This window comes from Salvelinus sp. IW2-2015, linkage group LG12 (genome assembly GCF_002910315.2).
Source record: "Salvelinus sp. IW2-2015 linkage group LG12, ASM291031v2, whole genome shotgun sequence".
NCBI classification, from domain to species: Eukaryota; Metazoa; Chordata; class Actinopteri; order Salmoniformes; family Salmonidae; genus Salvelinus; species Salvelinus sp. IW2-2015.
This window is the reverse complement of record NC_036852.1, coordinates 89,771-111,941: the sequence shown is the minus strand read 5'-3', so window position 1 is coordinate 111,941 and position 22,171 is coordinate 89,771. Positions and strand designations below refer to the sequence as shown.

Below are 22,171 nucleotides of genomic sequence, written 5' to 3'. Positions count from 1 at the left end.
AGGTGATGGAGAGATTTTGAGTTTGGCAGAAGAAAAACAACTTTTCACAAACTGTATATTGTGAAACCCAAGACTGTTGTGTTGCCTGTTTCTTTAGACTCTCCGTGGTCTACCAGGTCCCCCCGGCCCCCGGTCCCTGGCCCCTCAGCCGGTGGTGTCAGCTCCCATGGGTCAGGCTCTTTCGGGCCCCCTGGACCTCCCGGACAGGACGGGGCCGTGGCTACCAGTGAGGACCCTCTCTCTACTATATTCTGATATGACCATATGTTTTGTGCCTAGTTAACTGTAGACAGCACAACTACAGCATTGAAATGAATGTCTTGATTTGTTGACCATTATGTATTGATATCATGCTGTGTTTTTCAGGGGCCCGCTGGTCCACCTGGCAGGCCTGGAACCCAGGACCCAGTAGCGGAGAAGGTTATGAGACAGGGAGGAGACTTATTTATTTCAGCTCAACTGATCATACTAAACTCAGCAAAAAAAACGTCTCTCACTGTCAACTGCGTTTATTTTCAGCAATCATACAATGTGTAATATTTGTATGAACATAAATTTTCCACAACTGAAACATAAACTGAACAAGTTCACAACATGTGACTAACAGAAATTGAATAATGTGTCCCAGAACAAAGGGGGGGTCAAAATCTCAAAAGTATTAGTCAGTATCTGGTGTGGCCACCAGCTGCATTAAGTACTGCAGTGCATCTCCTCCTCATGGACTGCACCAGATTTGCCAGTTTCTTGCTGTGAGATGTTACCCCACTTCCACCAAGGCACCTGCAAGTTCCGCGACATTTCTGGGGGGAATGGCCCTAGCCTCACCCTCCGACCCAACAGGTCCAGACGTGATTGAGATCTGGGCTCTTCACTGGCCATGGCAGAACACTGACATTCCTGTCTGCAGGAAATCATCGCACGAACGAGCAGTATGGCTGGTGGCATTGTCATGCTGGAGGGTCATGTCAGAATGAGCCTGCAGGAAGGTACCACATGAGGGAGGAGGATGTCTTCAATGTAATGCACAGCGTTGAGATTGCCTGCAATGACAACAAGATCAGTCCGATGATGCTGTGACACACGCCCCAGACATGACGGACTCTCCACCTCCAAATCAATCCCGCTCCAGAGTACAGCCCAAGCATGGGAAACAGTGTTTAAACCCTTTACAATGAAGATCTGTGAAGTTATTTGGATTTCTACAAATTATCTTTGAAAGACAGGGTCCTGAAAAAGGGGCGTTTCTTTTTTTGCTGAGTTTATATATCACTGTATACAGCACACACAGAACTGGACCTTTGTATAGGGATCCTTTTGAGATGATTGTCTCTTTCTCTCTCTGTATCTCTCTTTCCCCATCTCTCTCTCCCTCTCATCCGCAGGGAGAAGCTGGTGATCTAGGTCTTCCAGGGCCCAGTGGAGAGAGGGTGAGCTCTGAAATACACCCATACTATCCCAGCTTAAATGTGTTTCCAATTTTGTGGAATGCTTCTTTATTTGTCTGTTAGCATGCTGTGTCAATTATGTCTACATGTAAATGGACTGCTGATTTTTACACACACACACACACACTTACAATCTCTCTCTGTCTCTCACCTCTTCGCTCCTAACCACCAGGGTTCTCAGGGTGACCCTGGAGTGCCTGGTCAGGCAGGGCAGGGGGGCTTGGCTGGGCTTCCTGGGCCCATGGGACCAATTGGGCCTCCAGGACCACCCGGACCCCCCGGACCTTCCTACCCCGTGCGTTATGTGAGTACTGTACACAACTCCTGCCACCCACCCAGACTACATCAACTACAGCTTAACCTCCCACCCAAAGCTCCCTTCATACAAATTGTTACCCAATTGACTACATACTGTGTATTTGACGACATATATCTTTGTGGAATAGTCTTTTTTGAACTGTATCTGTGTCCTCTCTGTGTAGGGTGACAGGGAGGGTTCCGGAGTGACGGGGGTCAATGGTGTTGCTGGAGTGATAGGGATTCCAGGACCACAGGTGATCTATAAATTGCCATCCACTCATCATTTGGATTGCCTTTACGATCACGTCAACTAATACATAGTCACATATCCATTGTTTTTCAGGGTCCGCCCGGAATCGCTGGCCTTCCGGTAAGAACCAGGAAATCYCTGTGAATATTGCTAAGTTTGATTGGAGGCCATATCTTTGTTATATAGCAATGCTTACTGTATTCCTGTCATCATCCAGGGAAGATCTGGTTTGCCTGGGCTTTCGGGAGAGAAGGGGAGCGAGGGAGCAAGAGGACAGAATGGAACACCAGGGATGGACGGATTCCCAGGAATATTGGTAGAAGATCATTATCCCTCAGCCACCTCCCCAGACTCTATTAGAACATTACTTAGGCTTTAGAGTAACCCACGCAAAGTGCACTAACCTATTCTGTTTTGTTTCTTGTGTATACACAGGGAGACAAAGGGGAGAGGGGAGACAGAGGGGAAAGGGTGAGTTACCTACTCCTGATTACCATATTTTGGTGGTTGATTTTTTAAATTTTATTTTATTGCTTCTTTAATCAGCACAACAGTTTTCAGCTGTTTTCTAATGATCAATTCRCCTTTTAAAATGATCAACTTGGATTAGCTAACGCAACGTGCCATTGGAACACAGGCGTGATGGTTGCTGATAATGGGCCTCTGTACGCCTATGTAGATATTCCATAAAAAATCTGCAGTTTCCAGCTACAACAGTCATTTACAACATTAACAATGTTTACACTGTATTTCTGATCAATTTGTATGTTATTTTAAATGGACAAAACATTTGCTTTTCTTTCAAAACAAAGACTTTTCTAAATGACCCAAACTTTTAGCGTAAGTCGTCTATTGATTGTCCGGCTCTCATGTTGTTGTGTGTGTGGTGTTGTAGGGTGAGCCAGGACGTGAAGGGGACCCCTGGACCTCCAGAGCCCTGGCCCACCGGGACAGATCTACCAGACCTCAGGCAGTGTGAGTGTGGCTGTGTACTGTACGGTCTAGTCTGCTCTGGATCATAGTGATTTTCAGTGACACAACTGACCTACCTGTCTCTGTCTCGTTGTAGTTTGATGGAGTTCTTGGGAATCAAGGCCAGGTGAGAATTTGACTATGTTACTCTACATGCAGTTTTATAATGTTTTATAAAGTCACCCTAACCCTTATTTCCTTTTCTCCAGGGAGGACCAGGTCTTCCCGGCCGGGCAGGATTCCCAGTACGTATCAGTATCACACTGCCAATGAACACACACACACAGTGGGAGTGGAGACATTTACCTTTACTGTTTCTAAAGATATTTCACAGTTGAAACACACCAAATAGTGTAACGGACAGTTCTGTACTAGACGTATGTTGGAGATAGCGGTAAAAACTATTTTATAACATGTTAATGGAAAAAAAATGTAAAAGATATTTCACAGTTGAAACACCTTAATAGTGCTCCCTAATATTTCAAAAAACAATGCTGTACGGCCTACTAGTTGTATATTGAAAACTGCCTAAAACATGATTTTATACACTAGTTGTATGTTGAAAACTGCCTAAAACATGATTTTATACACTAGTTGTATATTGAAAACTGCCTAAAACATGATTTTATACACTAGTTGTATGTTGAAAACTGCCTAAAACATGATTTTATACACTAGTTGTATGTTGAAAACTGCCTAAAACATGATTTTACACACTAGTTGTATATTGAAAACTGCCTAAAACATGTTAATGGAACGCTCTTTTAAAAATATACACACACAAGGTTGTTATTTATACTGATCACAACTTCTTCTGTAGGGGCCTATGGGACCAAAGGGAGATACAGGAGAGCCTGGACAGCCAGGATACGCAGCTAAGGTCTGGTAATAACTTAATTCATTCATATCTTGTTTTCTGTACAGTACAGGGAAAATTGCATGAAGTATTGACATGTCTCCACCCTGTGTCCTGTCCAGGGGGAGAAAGGAGAACCTGGTATTATCATGGGGCCTGATGGAAGACCCATGTACCTGGGAGGGCTGGGGTCTCAACCGGTGAGAAAAACCACACACTAGATTTATAGTTGGTAGAAATACTATGTATGCTATTATGTATTTGTCCATCTCTTTTATATGTGCCATGCCACATAACATTTTTATACCCTTTGACCTCTGTGTGTGCAGGGAGAGAAGGGACTCCCGGGACCTGAGGGACCTCCTGTAAGTACTCTCCTTTAACAGTGACATGCTTTGTTTCTGATTAGCCATCGATAACCATGGATGTACTGTATATAGTTCTGTCTCTATAGGGTCCAGCTGGTAGATTTATATTGTTCTGTCTCTATAGGGTCCAGCTGGTAGATTTATATTGTTCTCTGTCTCTATAGGGTCCAGCTGGTAGATTTATATTGTTCTCTGTCACTAATAGGTCAGCTGGTACGATTTAGATTTTCCTGTTCTCTATAGGGTCCAGCTGGTAGATTTATATTGTTCTCTGTACTATAGGGTCCATCTGGTAGATTATATTGTTCTCTGTCACTATAAGGGTCCAGCTGGTAGATTTATATTGTTCTCTGTCACTATAGGGTCAGCTGGTAGATTTATATTGTTCTCTGTCACTATAGGGTCCCTATGGTAGATTTATATTGTTCTCTGTCACTATAAGGGTCAGTGGTAGATTTATATTTGTTCTCTGTCTCTATAGGGTCCAGCTGGTAGATTTATATTGTTCTCTGTCTCTATAGGGTCCAGCTGGTAGATTATATATTGTCTGTCTCTATAGGGTCTATGGTAGATTTATATTGTTCTCTGTCTCTATAGGGTCCCTATGGTAGATTTATTTGTTCTCTGTCTTATAGGGTCCATCTGGTAGATTTATATTGTTCTCTGTCTCTATAGGGTCCATCTGGTAGATTTATATTGTTTCTGTCTCTATAGGGTCACTGGTAGATTTATATTGTTCTCTGTCACTATAGGGTCACTGGTAGATTTATATTGTTCTCTGTCCTATAGGGTCCTCTTGGTAGATTTATATTGTTCTCTGTCTCTATAGGGTCCATCTGGTAGATTTATATTGTTCTCTGTCTCTATAGGGTCAGCTGGTAGATTTATATTGTTCTCTGTCACTATAGGGTCCACTGGTAGATTTATATTGTTCTCTGTCTCTATAGGGTCCAGCTGGTAGATTTATATTGTTCTGTCTCTATAGGGTCCATCTGGTAGATTTATATTGTTCTCTGTCCTATATAGGGTCCAGTGGTAGATTTATATTGTTCTCTGTCTCTATAGGGTCCCTATGGTAGATTTATATTGTTCTCTGTCTCTATAGGGTCCAGCTGGTAATTTATATTGTTCTCTGTCTTATAGGGTCCTGCTGGTAGATTTTATATTGTTCTCTGTCACTATAGGGTCCATCTGGTAGATTTATATTGTTCTCTGTCACTATAGGGTCTATGGTAGTATTTATATTGTTCTCTGTCTCTATAGGGTCCTATGGTAGATTTTTTATTGTTCTCTGTCACTATAGGGTCATCTGGTAGATTTATATTGTTCTCTGTCACTATAGGGTCCATCTGGTAGATTTATATTGTTCTCTGTCTCTATAGGGTCTGCTGGTAGATTTATATTGTTCTCTGTCAACTATAGGGTCCATCTGGTAGATTTATATTGTTCTCTGTCTCTATGGGTCCTGCTGGTAGATTTATATTGTTCTCTGTCACTATGGGTCAGCTGGTAGATTTTATTGTTCTCTGTCTCTATAGGGTCTCTGGTAGATTTATATTGTTCTCCGTCACTATAGGGTCATCTGGTAGATTTATATTGTTTCTTGTCTATAGGGTCCATCTGGTAGATGTATATTGTTCTCTGTCTCTATAGGGTCCAGCTGGTATTTATTATATGTTTTCTCTGTCTCTATAGGGTCTGCTGGTGAATATTATATTGTTCTCTGTCACTATAGGGTCTCTGGTAGATTTATATTTGTTCTCTGTCATATAGGGTCCCTATGGTAGATTTATATTGTTCTCTGTCTCTATAGGGTCCATGGTAGATTTATATTGTTTCTCTGTCTATAAGGGTCTCTGGTAAGATTTATATTGTTCTCTGTCTCTATAGGGTCAAGCTGGTAGATTTATATTGTTCTGTCACTATAGGGTCCATCTGGTAGATTTATATTGTTTCTGTCTTTATAGGGTCCTGCTGGTAGATTTATATTGTTCTCTGTCATATAGGGTCCATCTAGTAGATTATATATTGTTCTCTGTCTCTATAGGGTCCAGCTGGTAGATTTATATTTGTTCTGTTCTCTATAGGGTCACATCTGGTAGATTTATATTGTTCTCTGTCTCTATAGGGTCCTGCTGGTAGATTTATATTGTTCTCTGTCACTATAGGGTCCATGCTGGTAGATTTATATTGTTCTCTGTCACTATAGGGTCCCTATGGTAGATTTATATTGTTTCTGTCACTATAGGGTCCAGCTGGTAGATTTATATTGTTCTCTGTTCTATAGGGTCCCTATGGTAGATTTATATTGTTCTCTGTCTCTATGGGTCCAGCTGGTATATTTATATTGTTCTCTGTCTCTATAGGGTCTGACTGTGTAGATTTATATTGTTCTGTCACTATAGGGTCCAGCTGGTAGATTTATATTGTTCTCTGTCTCTATAGGGTCGCAGCTGGTAGATTTATATTGTTGCTCTGTCTCTATAGGGTCCTGCTGGTGAATTTATATTGTTCTGTCATATATGGTTCCAGCTGGTAGATTTATATTGTTCTCTGTCTCTATAGGGTCCAGCTGGTAGATGTATATATTGTTCTCTGTCTCTATAGGGTCCAGCTGGTAGATTTATATTGTTCTCTGTCTCTATAGGGTCCAGCTGGTAGATTTATATTGTTCTCTGTCTCTATAGGGTCAGCTGGTAGATTTATATTGTTCTCTGTCTCTATAGGGTCCAGCTGGTAGATTTATATTGTTACTCTGTCCTATAGGGTCCGGCTGGTAGATTTATATTGTTCTCTGTACTATAAGGGTCAGCTGGTAGATTTATATTGTTCTCTGTCTCTATAGGGTCCAGCTGGTATATTTATATTGTTCTCTGTCTCTATAGGGTCTGCTGGTAGATTTATATTGTTCTCTGTCACTATAGGGTCCATCTGGTAGATTTATATTGTTCTCTGTCTCTATAGGGTCAGCTGGTATATTTATATTTTCTCTGTCTCTATAGGGTCCTATTGGTAGATTTATTTGTTCTCTGTACTATAGGGTCCAGCTGGTAGATTTATATTGTTCTCTCTCTCTATAGGGTCCTGCTGGTAGATTTTATATGTTCTCTGTCACTATAGGGTCGCTTGTAGATTTATATTGTTCTCTGTCTCTATAGGGTCCAGCTGGTATATTTATATTGTTCTCTGTCTCTATAGGGTCCAGCTGGTAGATTTATATTGTTCTCTGTCACTATAGGGTCAGCTGGTAGATTTATATTGTTCTCTGTCTCTATAGGGTCCTATGGTAGATTTTATTGTTCTCTGTCTCTATAGGGTCCAGCTGGTAGATTTATATTGTTCTCTGTCACTATAGGGTCCAGCTGGTAGATTTATATTGTTCTCGCTCTCTATAAGGTCCCTATGGTCCAGCTGGTCTAAAGGGAGATATAGGCATGCCAGGTAGACCGGTAAGTATCTCTGTTCAGCTATCAGCCAAGTGGTGGTCCTCTGTAGCTCAGTTGGTAAAGCTGCCACTGCCAAGACAGTGAGTTTGATTCCCAGGACCACCCATATGTAAAAATATATGCACACATGACTGTAAGTCGCTTTGAATAAAAGTGTCTGCTAAATGGCACTGAAGTGTGACTTAGAAAGAATCCAAGTGTGCTATTTCCCATTCAGTATACAAACTGGTGATGTACTGCTGCTGGATCTAAACCAGTGTGTTGGTTACAGGGTCGTCCTGGGTTGAATGGTGTCAAAGGAGAGAGGGGGATTCAGCTGGAGGGACTGGAGGATATGAGTAGTACGACACCAGTGGTTGGTGATTGATGGGATTCATACATGTAAGACTGTTGGGATGCAACCCAGAGGTAGCATGTCAAATCATTCATAAAAGCAGTGGTGTGGTTAGACGTCATGACCCAGACGGGCATCAGTTTAACCCAGATTGATCCATGTTTTTAGGGTCCTCCAGGACCACCTGGCCACCCGGACCCCCCGGGCCAGCAGTACCTCTGGACAGGTTCAATGTGAGTAGATGTCTGATCCAGTATTGTATCTTTCCAGACGTTTGGTGTTGTGATAGTTATATGCTGTAGTCAGTCAGGTTGTTAAAACCCACAGAGTCACTAATGTGGGTTAACAAATTGATCTGGTCTCTTTCCAAGGTACAGTAGTGTAACTCTTCTCCCCTTTGTTCTGTTTCACACTCAGAGGTATGATGATGTCTCACGGTTATATCCTGGTAAGTCAACTCATTCTCATTGGCCAGTCTCGCACCATGACACAAAACGTTACATGTAAAACGATGTCATGTGTTCGCTTACATGTTGGCCTTTTTCCTCCACTCATCAGACTCCAAAGGAGAGAAAGGTGATCGTGGCGTACCAGGAATCTGGGAGTACCAGACAGTAAAAGTATTAAACAGCTAGTTATTTACTACCGCTGCCATTAGGTGTACTAACACATGAGATTGAGCTGATTGAACTCACGTTCTATCGTCTCCACTCTAGGTCTCACGTCCAACTTTGACATCTACACCTTCAAGGTAAGTGACGTAACTAGAAAAGGCGATCTACACTCACAACCCGCCATGCGTCTGTATGTGTTTGACGTGAGGTCAAATGACGTGGTGTGTGTGTGTGTGTCCCTGCAGAAGGAGATGACGGGAGAGAGAGGAGACTCGGGGATGAAGGGGGAGAAGGGCGAGCCAGCCGGAGGATATTATGGTGGCGGTTACAGTGGACAGGGTGGTCAACCTGGACCTCCAGGACTTCCAGTAAGAATAACCACTGAACAACAACAGCCATTTTATTTTACTGCATTCTCCACGTTTTATCAGTGCCTTGCATCAARASAYRTRKARWRKWGWWYWMWMWSARARWKTTWWWRWGMRMRASAMATATCTATCTAATCTATCGATCTCCAGGGGCCAAAGGGAGAGTCCATCATCGGTCCTTCAGGGCCCCAGGGCCCTCCAGGTAACCCAGGAASAGGGTACGAAGGCAGGCAAGGGAACCCAGGCCCACCGGGGSCCCCCGGACCTTCAGGATCATCCTCYTCACCTGGAGCCTACAGGCCAACACAGAGTGAGGCGTACTCTCTCGCACACRCAYWCATACATACAGTACATAGGCAGAAACAACTTTCTGGTGACATGAAGTRCAGTAGCGCCTTGGTTAACAGCTTCAATGAATGTGATCTTTTTACATCTCAGCCATCAGCATCCCTGGACCTCCGGGCCCTCCTGGCCCACCTGGAACTGATGGACACTCCTCTGGGGTGAGTCTGTTAACCCCTCCATTCCTAGTGTAGGGTCTAGGAGGTTAGRGCCTGTTTCTGGACGGGGCMTCACTGTGATRATTTATACACCACTTCCAGGATGTSGCATCWTTTAGCTCCTTGTCGTCCACRTTTGAACAGGTGATGGTGCTGAGGTCATATGACACGATGACAGCCACGGCCAGACRACRGGCAGAGGGGACGCTGGTGTATCTGGTCGACCAAACAGACTTTTACATCAGAGTACGAGATGGCTTCCGGCAAATCCAGGTGCAGTGTTTACCAGTGTAATGAATGCAAGCCACTATATTTATAAAATACAACACCTTCATCCTTTGTTAATGTTTACATGATTAACTTGGAAGTTTTACCTTTCAGCTTGGACCATACATAGCTTTACCCCCTGACCAGGTAAGTTGTTGGAAATGTGCACTTGAGAAATGCTGACAATACACTATTGTGACAGTGAGGGAATCACTTAATGAAGTTATTAATCACATTAGTGAATCTTATTGACATGATTTCTCTGTCTGTATCCATCTGCAGGGTAATGAGGTAGCAGCTGTCGACCCTCCTCCAGTGGTCTACTACCAGCCAGATCATCCCTCCAACACGGCCACAGAGCAACCCCCCAGACAGCTAGACCCCCACCAGCCACAGCCTGAGGGACAACACCCTACTTACCCCGACCCACGTTACCCGACTCACCCGGATCCACGCTACGCCAGCCCAGCCGGATCCACGCTACCCAGCCCAGCCGGATCCACGCTACCCAGCCCAGCCGGATCCACGCTACCCCTCACATTCAGACCCCAGATACCCCTCACACACTGATCCACGGTACCCCAGTTATACAGACCGCCAGCACAACCCTGACCCTGTTCAGCCGGTCCAGCCCCAGCCAGCCCCTGTCCCACAGAACCCGGTTTACTCAGACACCCGCTACCCTGTAACCCCACAACGCAGACCCARACCCCCTGAGACCCCCAGCCACCAACACACGTCAGGCCCAAGCGTGAGTAGCCAGTGATTTAAATGTCATAAATKTAACCTAAAAACATGCCACTGCTGAAATACTTCTGATCGTGGATGTGATGGGAAGCACGTTTTTAAAAGCAGACTTTTCTTCTTTCCTTCTGCAGATTCACCTGGTCGCCCTGAACGCCCCCCAGGGGGGTAACATGCGGGGTATCAGAGGGGCAGACTTCCTGTGCTTCAAACAGGCTCGGGCCATCGGGCTGAAGGGAACCTTCCGGGCTTTCCTCTCCTCCAAGCTCCAGGACCTTTACAGCATCGTCCGCAAGTCAGACAGAGACCGCATGCCCATCGTCAACCTAAAGGTACTGTCGGCTAAGACTGAGATGCATTTTCAGCTTCATTCAGAATCCCAGTATCATTCCATATCATTTAAGTAATTGGCAGCAACTGTCCCTAACCATTTGTCTGTCCCCTCTATAGGACGAGGTCCTGTTTGACAGTTGGGAGGCCATCTTCAGTGACTCAGAGGGCAGAGTGAAGGACAATGTACCCATCTACTCCTTCGATGGCAAAGACATTTTCACAGACGGCACATGGTGATAAACTACACTTCTACATATCACTCACAATACACAAAATATCAAAACCTCTCTTTTTACCACATCCATWAGGAGGCATTGATAAGTTATRTAAAGTTAACAGCTGAGAAAGTGAATGGAAGCAAAGATATGATGATTCMTCCCTTCATCTCRTTCTCTCCCTTATTCCYTCTCCTCACCCAGGCCAGACAAGATGATATGGCACGGTTCGACCAGCAGGGGGCACGGCCAGGTGGATAACTACTGTGAGACGTGGCGTATAGGGGAGCAGGCGCTGACGGGCATGGCCTCCTCTCTACAGGGGGGCCAGCTCCTCCAACAGAGAACCAGCAGCTGTCACAGCTCCTACGCCGTGCTCTGCATCGAGAACAGCTACATCGAACAGTTCAAGAGATAGGACTGACCGACCAAACGCACACACACACTACAGCCAGATCAAGAGATAAGCCTAATGAAACACACACACAAACACATCAGCCAATCCAGGAGGCCTAACAAAACGTACATACCAGTGGAGGCTGGTGACTTAAAAAATGTATGAGGATGGTAGACCCAGGGTATAGGCGCGGAACGCACGGAGACCACAAAGTGTGTTTCAAAAATCGTCAAAGAATAATTATTTTAACCTAAAGCATTTAATAAAGACATTTATAGTACACTRWTATGGGGAATGGGAATGAGAGGGCTACTTACACAGTGTTGGAAAGTAATCACAGCAGTGATTGTATGAGGCATGAGTTGAGGTGTTCAGCGGCTTGACCAGTGCAGGACAGGATTTRCCTAGAAAGACAAACAATAACACAACACACTACACAGTTAGACAAAAGAGCTCAGAATGAGTTAGTCCAAGCAGAGAGTAATAATCATTGATGTGTAATAATGTGATTGTGTATGTGATTGACTCTTCATACAGTAATGAGAGAAAATTGATAGGGGGACTCACAGAGCTTCGTGAGCGGGCACATGAGACATGGCTTCAGTTCATGTCAGGAGAGAGTTGACAATGGTAGTGGAGTGGAGTGGTCATCACCTCTTAATCAGGGAACAGGAGGGGACTTAGCTGGAAATACAAATAGCAGATACATTCCATTACAGCTGCGCCATCATGGGTTTGGACAACAGGTTTCTCTATGAAGTTAAAATCACACGTCTCAAAATTCATTAAGTCAAACACAGACTGGGCATCTCGCCCACTTGACACATCAAAGTAGCCCAAGACACGTTCCTGAATAAAGCCCTGATCATACACATAACTGACCATAACTGACAACTGCAAGCAGACTGGTGGCACCGTAGGTCCCAGAGCAGTGGGGCAATTTTTACCCCCTGGGGCCTGGAGTTTTTCCTTATACGTTAACCTAACTAGGAAAACTCTGGACCCTATAAGGTATGCCAGTGATGAATTAGTTGTAAAAAGGTTTTATATGGGCTATGATGGGACCAGTTTTTCCTAATCAGGTCACATGTTGTTTTTAAACTCCTGGCCCTGGGGGGATGAAACCCCTGTCAAACTGCAGAATGATATTTAGACTAGATTAGTAGGGGGATTTCCTCTACCCAGACACATAGACAACTGGGCTGAGCTTGCTTTATGCATGTTTGCATCATGTAGGCCTATGCAACTGTAGGCCTTATAAAACATTTACTCACATCTATCATCGCTATTATGTTGATTAATTCCAGTTAATAAGCCTAGCCAGCCCAGTTTTGAATATAAACTAAATTTGATCACATTCACATTTTCTCCTGACACACAAATGGACTATAAATACATAACATTACCAATCAGTTTACCCGGGCCAGATGGACAGGATGCATAGGCTATATGCAGCTGCTCTTATTAGGAGCCTACCGTTGATCAGACTGAAATATAGTCTCGTTTTCATCCCATACAGCATGTACGATTTCTAGCGTTTGGTGTAGCCTAGGCTGCTGCAACATTTATGTCATGAGTTTTTGCTTGTGTCTGTCCAGAGTGATTGTGTTATCATCTTTGCTAAATAAATACCGGAGGAAAGTGGAAAGCTTACTTGAGCGCGCTGTCAACCTCTCTCTTTAATCGAAATGTTTATGGATGATGCAATGAAGCTATCAGATCATTCTGAATTGTTTTCGACACCCTAGAAAAGACAGTCGAAAGTTCGATATGTTCAGCAAGTAAAGCATCGTAACGAGCAATTACCTCTGCAAGCTCCGTGTAGTTGCCCTTGTTGGCGGGAACTTTCCCTCTCGTCGTGTCCTCTTATCGATGCAGTTTTTCCCAGAAGCTTGAATGTGATGTCGGCATGTATATGCTCCCTGCTTTTGGTTTGCCGTTTAGCTGAACGATCGATGTTCTTCAGGTCACTGTACCCACCTTTCGACCAAGGCTCAGACTTTCCCAAAAGCAGGCAAGGCCAGCAATACAGGTAGCTTGATAAAAGGCTCCCTGTTACCAGCTTTACTTTTGATACCAGTTGGTATTGAACGCCCTCACCTTTTCATCTTTCTTCATGAAACTGGTGAATGCACCAACTTGTAAGTCGCTCTGGATAAGAGCGTCTGCTAAATGACTTAAATGTAAATGTAATGAAACTGATCTCAGGCAGAGGTCGACCCTCCCTTTTCCATGTAACCCAGAGAATGAAAGGGGTTCTTCAACAAAGTCCACAAACTGCACACTCACGCCGGTAGATAGCCTCGCTAACTTCAGTAGCTAGCTAACTTTTCAAAATGTTAAATCAATTGCACTAACTGGACACAAAAATTAAGTTCTAAAACCAAGAAAACTATTTATAATATACCTCGTCTCCTGTCATTTGAAAAAAACAAAATGCTCAACTATCACTGTTCACTCTTAATCGCTATCCAACAATGTCACAAAGCTTCTCAACACATAGTAAAAAAATAAATAAAATAAAAAGTCCATAATGCTCTGTGGCACAATCCCAATACAACACACTAGGTTTGTTCTCTGATCCTCAAAGCTTTGATCGTTTGGAGGACTTCCCCCGGAAGTGGTCATAATTACCATGTCTATGGAAGGGGGTGAGGCCTACGAGCCTCCTAGGTTTTGTATTGAAGTCAATGTAGCCAGAGGAGGATGGAAGCTAGCTGTCCTCCGGCTACACCATGGTGCTACCCCAGACAGTGCTGTTGAATTTACTGTAGATCATTGCAAAACAATGTATTTTAATCAATTATTGTGACATATGAATATATTTAGTATAGTTAATATCTAAAAAGTATAACTTGAATGTTTCTAATGTTTACATTTTTATGAMATTTCACTGAGGATGGTCCTCCCCTTCCTCCTCTGAGGAGCCTCCACTGGTACGTACACACAATGGTGCTTTGTATATAACAGCTACATTCCCCTTCTCCAATACACTCAGTCCAGCTGGCCAAATAGGACCACATGTCCATAATATGGGGTTGATCAAGAACAGCGACAACCAGGCTAAGAGATGGACCCCCCTAAGCCCCAATCCACCCCCCTTTATACACTGATTACAGCTGACCAAACAGCCCACCACGACCCCCTGCACATACGTCTAAATCACTGTTCTGTAAACACCTCAACACTGCAGTTTTCAGTAGAGTTTGTATTCATTCCACTTCTCCTTTTACTGTCCACTTCAGAAAGCCATGTTCATTGGGGGTTAGAGGACAGACTATCACAATGTACATTTATTTTTTTGTGGTCTTACCCTCAAAAGCATAATACCTGCATTGTAGAAAGTCTATAGCCTTTTAACAGTTTGCCCTAGAATCAAACCACACCACAGACCACACAGGAGACTATTTCTGTTCTCTATGAGTCCAACAAGCTAATTGTTGCAGTATTGTACATTAAATGTTTATTATCCAATGTTGTAATTTTTTATTCACTTTACTTTTTTGTTGTAATCAGTACATATAACCAGTTTTTGAAGCACTATAACATTGTCGTAAATGTTGGACAGTTTTATTTTGCTAGCGGACATCAAAGGGAACAGGATATTTTAAACGTTTTGATAACAAAGGGAGTATTTATTTTGCGATTAACATTTTTTAAAGTAGTTTTAACATTCACACTTTTCAGTAATGGACTCCATGGATCTATGTAGTGACAGGAATAGATGAGTCTGGGCCAAGAATCATGACATTTTGTATCAAAAATCTAATTACTATGTTTTTGTTTTGCAATGTCCTTTTGCGTTTCAAAATCCTCAAAAGTGCTCTTAAGTGTTTTTCATGTCTATGCACTGTCATAGAAATTAAATAAAGCTTTTTATCCAAAATCCAAAGACGAAAGCATTGCAGCTCACTGAATTAACCGGTGTATGACACTGACGAGGAGTTTCCTGAGGTGACATGTACTGTGCCATCTCTCAACGTTTATTGCAAACAAACAAATGCTACATTGTTTTTCCAAACTGATTTATTTGTAAATCAAAAATAAAATGTTGACATAAGTCTGTTTTTTTACAGCAACAAAATAGGTTCACAGTCATTCACCCAAAGTGTATATTCAGCATTGATTGAAGTCAGTGTGACAATAATAAACATRAACAATTCTGACAGTTAACGTTACAAATCTTATCCTATACTGATATCCAATACTGAACTCGTTGGCTAGTATAATGCACGGCATATAGACCATTAGGTGCAATTAATCTGATACCTTTGTATTTGTTTGAGGCCATATGACCATGTAAAAATCATTGTATACTCTACAACCTCATYACTATAGGCTGAAACCTACCTTAAGATATGACCTTTTAAATCAATTAGAGAATAGTGCAAAGTTCAAGTTGCGTATCTCGTGTTCCGGACCCATTGTACATGTGTTCTCAAGTTAAGTGCTTGTATTGTTCACGCACATCTTTTATCCACCCTACATGTAATTAATAGGCACTCAACTACTATAGTCTATATTCTGACATGATTTCTCAGTTTTGTATGCGTTTTGTAGTAAAATGGTCCTAAGATTACTCAAGGGGACAGGAATTCAGCAAACCACTTCCTATGCACAGCAATTAAATTAAAGGCAACTTCAATAAAATAAAAAAAATGGGTAGGTGTAATCTGCATTTATGGGCGTACTTTAAGTATGGTATAAACACACTTAGAAAAGGGTACACCAGACATGAGTTCCTAGAGTTGTCAGATTCCAAAGAATAAACATATAGGCCTAAAAGATATTTACATTTTTTCAACTTCATTTTGCATTTTATTTCCTCAGTGCCAAACATTTAAGAAAACCCAATTTCACTCTTACGCACACAGATAAATAAATTGTTCCATTAAAACAGTAGTTCCCAAACTGGGATGGGATGCAGAAAAGAGAACAGACCTATACATTTTTCAATAATAGCCTATAATCTTTGAGAATTTACAATCAACAAAATAAAAACTAGACAATCAGGCCCCCACCGATGTTGTTTGTGCATAAGAACACCAGCCATGTCAAAATGCACAGAATTGTATGAAATTTGCTTAAAAGCAAACAAAATCTCAGCTCCATGGCAAAATCCACAGAATTGCAGGAAATTGTTTTTAAAATTGCAAAAATGTTATTTCAGCTCAATGGCAGGATGTGGAATTGCTTTGAAACTGCAAAATAGTGTATCCGCTGCCAAGATCATATTTTGTATTTATGCTTTGGTCTGTGTATGTTTTTTTTACCACTCAACCCTTATGGTGGGTCGAGACTCAAGACAGCTCAATTGGTGGGTCACGAAGCAAAAACGTTTGAGAACCCCTGCATTTAAACAATACAAAATAGCTAATTCTAAAATTCTGGAAAATAACATGCAGAATAAAGGTCTGCCAGCTCATAGCTAAATCCTCAAACTCATTTGCAGTACTTCATAACAACTATACTCCAGTTTACACATTCACAATCATGTGGGATTCCTATTAGAAAAGATGACAATGAGCGTATGATTAGCACTGCTGGGGGAGAAAAGACAAATCTGCATGAAAACATTTAAACAAAAATAGGGGAGAGTGGGGTAAGTTGAGCCAAAGAGGTAAATTGAGCCACCCTTGTTTCTAGGAAACTATACACAAAATGTTATAATTTGACCAAATATCTAGGAAGAGGTCATCATTTCATGGAGTCTGAAGGAAGAAGCCATATGGAAAAAGTTAAGTAAAAAAATATATATAAAAAATAAAAGATTTTCACCAAGTCAAATTATTTTCTGTTATAGAGGTTTCATGATGCTTGTATCTAAAGCAAAGTAGATCATTTTAAGATTATTCTATACATCAGCATGAAAGAGCYTTATTGTATCTGTGTGTTCTAATATAATCAAAATGTTTGCCTTGGGGTAAAAGTTGAGCCAATGGCAAGTTGAGCAAATTGAAGTGTTTTCTTCCCAGGCATAATGCAAGGCATTATCGCTGGGATATGAGGTAACAGGGCCTGGCCAATGTTAAATATATATATATAAAATACAAAGTGTTTGTTAGTAGTTAAGCCTGTGTTAAAATGTGCTAAATTATTAAAAAGAAAACAAAGCAATTGTGTACGGGAAATAAAGATAGATATTTTTTTTTTAAAGGTATTGGTAATATTTCATTCAGTAGAGACATTTCTATGCAGCTTAACTTACCCTATTCTGCGGCTCAATTTACCCTATACCCGGGGTAAGTTGTCCCAAGAGACCACTTTTTTCCCCAGACAAACTATGTTTTCAAAACTAAAGTTCACATTAATTCTGATTAATTCCAGGGATACACAACATCCTGAAATATATGTAGATATCTTTGTTAGAAAGAATACTATATRTCTTGGAGTGATGCTGAACGTAAAAAATGGCTCAACTTACACCACCCTCCCATAAGCAAAACTATACACAAAATGGTAGCTAAAACACTTCCTGACAAGGTGCATTGAATTACTCACTGGCAGCAAGCATAACTTGTTCTCAACTGGCCTACCTGGTTAAATAAAGGTGAAATAAAAAAAGTMCACTGATATTTAGTTTGAAGGCCCTAAAACAATTGGCATCTGCTTTGTTCAYAAGCAATCGCTGATTAAACCTAAGACAATGGGAGTGTAGTGAACATACACACAAAGGGCTTCATTTAGAAAATMTTTTCACACTTTTCAAAGAAAAATCTTCAGGAAGATTCAGCAGCCCAAAAATGCTTCCTGTCACGTGTCTGCTTAATCTAAAGCAATGCTAATGTGATCACATAGTAATCATGATCCTGTGGGGCACACACCTCTCACTGGAGGACTACTATACAGCTAACAATATATACACAGATTAAAAAATATGGTTTTCGCTAATTAATACAATTGCAGCAATTGTCAAGAATTCCTAATGATCGCAACAGTGAATCATTTGCTGAATATAACAGGCTATTGTTCCATCAGTAGAAGTAGTCCAGTAGAATTAGTAAGACTGTTTCTGTAGATCATTTCATATTGGTCCCCTCTACTTGAGATTATTATTTTCTCAGTCAGTTATGAAAATAAATGTGCTTCAACATTATCAGGGAACATATGATTACTYTGTATTTGGAAAACTGTGAACATATTCACCAGTGGATAACACCATTTGGGATGTTTCTGGGATAAGAAGAGCAAAGCAGCCACTACATAGTACATGTCAACAGTCTCTCTGAGAACATTAGGCTGACAACTAGGCCCAAACTCTGACTATTAAAAACAAAACACTGTTTTGAGTGTGAAGTAGGGATTGGTCTAAAGCCGAAAAAGRAAATTCYTTAAATTGACCTACTACAGTAGCTATATGCTGGTCTATWGTACTTCGAAACAATGTTGAGGCAGGTTGCTTAGGATGCAAACCTTCTCAAACAGCCTAATTCATTCTCTAAGAGGTGCTCCCACAATAATGTGATTTGTACCGCATACGAGGTCATGTATTGCTACTTACAAGCAGTGGTGTAAAGTACTTTAAAAATACTTACGTACTATTAAGAACTATCTGTACTTTACTATTTATATTTTTGACAACTTTTACTCCACTACATTCCTAAAGAAAATAATGACTTTTTACTCCATACATTTTCCGACACCCAAAAGTACTCGTTACATTTTGAGTGCTTAGCAGGACAGAAAAATGGTCCAATTCACACACTTATCAAGAGAACAACCCTGGTCATCCCTACTGCCTCTGATCCGGCGGACTCACTAAACACAAGTGCTTAATTTGTAAATGATGTCTCAGTGTTGGAGTTTCCCCCTGGCTACTGATGAATAAAAAAAATGTATTGTGCCATCTGTTTACTTAATAAGTCATTTGAAATAATTTATACTCTTACTTTTTAATACTTAAGTTTATAAAACCAAATACTTTTAGACTTTACTTGAGTCATTTTCTATGAAGTATCTTTACTTTTAATCAAGTATGACAATTGGGTACTTTTCCCACCGCTGCTTAGAAGACCATTAGGCTTGATCGAGTGAGCTTTTTTTTTTTTTATCTTGTAGTAATGTAGGTGGGCCCTGCTGTAATTCTTTAAACATTGAGAAAAAATATGTATTCCATAATAACATCCTTTTGGTGAACTGAATACACGTTGGATATAATGGATAAGGCACTAAGGGCTGAGAACAGTGACTGTTCACTAATACTGGTAAACTACACTCCACCAACACATCCAATGAAGTGTCATGAGGTCTCGACTCACCTCTAAGTCTCATCTGTCCTTGGCAGTCGTGTGGAAACCGTAGCGAGAGATTCCCAGACCGTTTAGACCACTCAATGTCAGTGTAGGGGGTTTAGGTGTTGATGTAAAGATGACACAATGTTCAAGGGATAGTTGAGGATTTTGGCAATGAGACCCTTTATCTACTTCCCCACAGTCAGATGAACTCATGGATACAATTTTTATGTCTCTGCATCCAGTATGAAGGAAGTTAGAGGTAGTTTTGCGAGCCAATGCCAACTAGCGTTAGCTAGCGCAATGACTGGAAGTCTACAGGAACAACTTGCATGCTAGCTGTTCCGATAGATTTCCAGTCATTACGCTAATGGCAGTTAGCATTTTGGCTAACGCTAGTTAGCAAATTCCTTCAAACTGCATGCAGATACATAAAAATGGTCTCCACAAGTTAATCTGACTCTGGGGAGGTAGATAAAGGGCTTCATTGCCAACATTCCGGAATATCCCTTTCAGGCCTTCACGTTGTTCCCATTGGACAGAGGTTCCGTCTCCGCGGGGTTTGATGGTACGGAACATAGCTCAGTGGGCGTGGCCTGGTCGGTGTCCCCTCCCCCTCCTGCCGATTGGTTCCTGTAGTGGCGAATGATGACCCAGGCAGCACAGCCCAGGTAGATAACCGTCAGCAAGGCAAAATAGAAGAATAGACCAGGAACTATTGGAGAACAGAACAGCACTCATTAGAAAGCATATGGTGTTCCCATATGGGTGACGTCAGCTTGCAGGAAGTTGTCTGAGCGTGGTCGTAATCAGAGTGTGTGTGACTGACCTGGGAGTGCACGTCTAGTCCCAGACCCTTCTTGTCAGAGACGATGAGGGTGATGATGGTCTTCAGAATGGTTGCCAGGAAAGTGTTGACCCAAACACCAGGGCACACAGCTCCTTGGTGAGCGACGAGGCGATCTGAAACTACAAACACCACAACAGGATAGTCAGCAGATTAAATGTACAGCCCTAAAGTAAGAAAGACGTGACAGTTCCATGACAATGCATTCATATACTGCATACATCTGAACATGAAAATCCTCAAAATCCCATTATATGTATACAATGACGTTAAATAAAAGTAGACCTAAAGAAACGTACATGGCGATAGGCACGAGGAACTGGTAGAAACCCTTGAAGAGGGAGTAGGCCACATAGCAGACCCAGATGTTGCTGGTGGTCCCCATGAGGAGCAGCAGGCCAGCCTGCAGAGCCTGATGACACCGATCACCAGCTCAGACCACACGTTCAGCGGATCTTCACGAAGCCTGCTGCAAACACGTGATCGCACCTGGGACAGAGTTAACGAGGTGAAGTTAGTCGAAGAAGATAAGCTGACTAAGTTAATGACTGAGTAGGTGATTAAGGCTTGGGGGAACTTCATTTAATAAATGCTGTGTGTGTGTGTGTGGACTCAGGGTCACAGTTTGACGACATCATATCAAGGCAAACAGAGGGGATTGCTGGTTCAGTAAGCCTTTGTTATTATTATGCATCAATAAAATAATGATACTAAATGACTATGGGGAGCAGCACATTGTCTGTCGTACTCTCCCTGTGATCAACATCTAAACCACCGTCATCTTCCACCACCTTTCAACAGAACGTGACTGTTTAGTCTTTGTTGTCTCACCACATTCTGCTTCATGGGAATTCCTCTTTCTAGATTGATGGGCTTTGTATGTCTCCTGTCCTTGTCAACTGTTTAGGTCATGTAACTTCAGTCATAATTAAACCATTGGAGAGGGGTCAGTCTAAAACAGGGTTTCCCAACTCCAGTCCCCCCCAACAGTGTACATTTTTGTTGTGGCCCCAGACAAGCACACCTGATTCTACTTGTCAACTATTCATCAACTATTGAATCAGGCGCGTTAGCCTGGGGCTACAACAACGTGTGTTGTTGGGGTACTGGAGAACTGGAGATGGGAAACCCTGGTCTAAGACAAACTTATTGACCTGACGACACGTGATGCCAGACAACTCATTTGACTGAGAAAAGATGTACCTTGAAGCATGTTGCCATGGTGGTCTCACTACTACCTCTGCCAACTGCTGTAGGGGTGTTAATATTTTGTAGGAATCATTGACTTGGCAACACAGGCTCCTACCCTGTCAGACAGTAAAGACCCAGGTGAATACTACACATTGGTTATTAAAACACTTGTATACCTGGCTTTGGAGGGCCTTTGTACCCAGACTAAAACCTAGGGAAATGGATCCCTCACCCAGTAGGTGGGAGACAGCCTCCACCCCTCCGTTGTAGACGTGTTTGTTCTCCGTGGCGGGGTACACCTTGTTCCACAGGACATGGACGTACAACAGCACCAGGTAGTAGCCAGCGGAGTTGAACACCCACCACAGGCTCCACAGTCTCAGGCTGGGCCTCCGCGGCACGTTCCTCAGTTCCTTCAGCATCTGATAAAACACAGAGTCCCTCCAGGAGGAACCAGAGCTGAGAGGGCCAGGGAGGGGTATCACCTGAACCC

At 42.2% G+C, this 22,171-nt stretch overlaps 2 pseudogenes; one reads left to right on the top strand and one right to left on the bottom strand.

The window, feature by feature from the left end:
* Positions 1-16,410, top strand: part of LOC111971043 (collagen alpha-1(XVIII) chain-like) — a 32,738-nt pseudogene extending 16,328 nt beyond the window's left edge.
* Positions 16,411-20,152: 3,742 nt separating this feature from the next.
* The window catches only part of LOC111971042 (reduced folate transporter-like), a 2,597-nt pseudogene continuing 578 nt past the window's right edge, over positions 20,153-22,171 (bottom strand).